The sequence below is a fragment of the Jaculus jaculus genome, chromosome 7 (assembly GCF_020740685.1).
Source record: "Jaculus jaculus isolate mJacJac1 chromosome 7, mJacJac1.mat.Y.cur, whole genome shotgun sequence".
In the NCBI taxonomy this organism is placed as follows: Eukaryota; Metazoa; Chordata; class Mammalia; order Rodentia; family Dipodidae; genus Jaculus; species Jaculus jaculus.
In genome coordinates this window covers 127,273,910-127,275,972 of record NC_059108.1, presented here as the reverse complement: position 1 = coordinate 127,275,972, position 2,063 = coordinate 127,273,910, and positions in this window count along the sequence as shown.

Here is a 2,063-nt window from a genome sequence, read left to right as displayed (position 1 = left end):
GTGCTCAAGGCCTTGCTGGTTTAGAAAGTGCTCCCGAATGCCTTGCGTCTGAAAGGCACATAAAACCCAATTCTCTCTTGCCGAGGCTGACTCATTAGTACTGTAGTGGAGGCTATTTGGTAATGGGCACTATTTAAATGAAGCAAAAAAGTGCAATTTCAAGCAAATTGCTTTTTAACTGTCAAATAAAAGGAATCCATTTGTGCATGTGAAATTATTCCAAGGGTTCTAACTATTAACTGAAAGTAGGTGAAAAAAATGTCAAGGAGAAGAAACATTCTATCAAAGAGCTGGCTGAATATTTCAAGGCGGACACCTAATGACTCCTTTGGCCTGCTCTCAATTCAGAAATTTCTATTTTCACCAGTTCTAGGTGAGTGCCGTGGCTATAAGTTTTAAGAAAGTATTAACTCCTAGAAACAGGCTTGCTTTCTTTCTTTGCCACTGTTGCTTTAGCCAGCATGACCTGATTGCTGCCTTAGGAGCTGCACATCTGTGTATCATCACTTCAACGTTCTTTTCTGGCTTAAATCGGATGTAGAGGGCCTTTGCCAAGTAGCTTTCCAAGTAACGTATCTAACACTGTTTTATGACAATTCCTGTGTTATTGATGTAGTCTAGTCCTGGTGGAGTCTCATCAATGAGAGGAAAATTCTGCAAACTCATGAAAAGGTACCTAGACAGATGCATAGTTGTGGTGTGTGTGGTGTGTGGTGTGTGTGTGTGTGTGTGTGTGTGTGTGTGTGTGTGTGCAGGCACATATGTTGGTGTCACTCTGTCACTCTGCATCTTATTTTTTTTGAGGCAAAGTCTCTCACCGAACCTGTGAAGCTTTGCCTAGACAAGTTAGGCAACAAGGCTCAGGGACCCTCCTGTCTCAGCCTTCCCCGCACTGGGGTTACAGGCATGCACCGCCACGAGCCAGCTTTCACATGGATTCTGTGGACCTGAACTCAGGCCTCCACCCAAGCCTGGCAAGCCCGTGATGAAGTGAGCCTTCTCCCGGGTTCCACAGTAACCTTTCCAATCGCTAGTGGGCAGGGTTTGTAGCGGCTGTGGAGGCAGAGGGTGAGCCTTGGTGTTGAAGCATCACTACAGACCAAACAGAGCCCTGGGTTATTCTGTACAAGGCCAACCCTGGCCCTTTCTGTTCCATGGCTTCCTGTGCAATTGGCTTTGTGTTGGTGCCTTCAGTCTCTGTTGGCATTGAGAAGAATCTGCTGAGAATAGTGAGCTTCCTTCCTCCGGTCCACTAGGCACCTCTTACCTCTGTCCCTTTGCGTTCGTAACCAGTGAAAAAGATCCTTACTTTCTCAGTCCAGGGGAAGCTTGCAGGGGACCATTGCGACCTGCTCCAAAAGAGAACTCTTCTCACACTTGACTGGGCACAAAGTCTCCTGGGGATAAAAACGCACACCGTGGCTCAGTAGGTCTGGGGTGGAGCTGCGTGGACTGCCTGTTTCATAAGCTCCCAGGCAAGGCCCCGCTGCTCCGGACCATATTGTAGGCCTAACAACCAGGTGGGGGGGGGGCGGGGGCGGGGCGGGGTGCTGCACACCCTGCAGAACAGAGATTTTTTTTGGATCACACTTGGCAGGGGAACATCTGAGGGTCTGGCTCCCTTTTGATTATGAGTTCCTTAAAAGCCTACACACTGGGTCTCACCGCATTTTCTTCCTCTTCTTGCGCTCCTTCTCTGATACTTGGCCCGGAGCCCACACATGGTGGGTATGTATTATTTAATTAAACAGATTGGCCTTGATCCAGAAAGGATTTTTTAAGTGGACTTAATCCCTAGTGAGCCCTAGACTGACACGGGATACATTGACCGGGGAACGAATTTCCGCTTACAGGGCTCCTCCACCTACTTGTGGTACCTCCATCGCTCTTCTGAAAATCCCCCCCCCTCGCGCACCGCGTTTAAAACGGTTTGCACCGAAGAGCCCCTAAGAAGGAAAGTGGGGAAACGAAATCAAACCAGAAAGCCCTGCCAAGATCCAGGGCTCTGAAACATGGAAAGCTCAATTCTTGGTTGGTGGAGCAGCCGAACTGTGGGAGTCCAC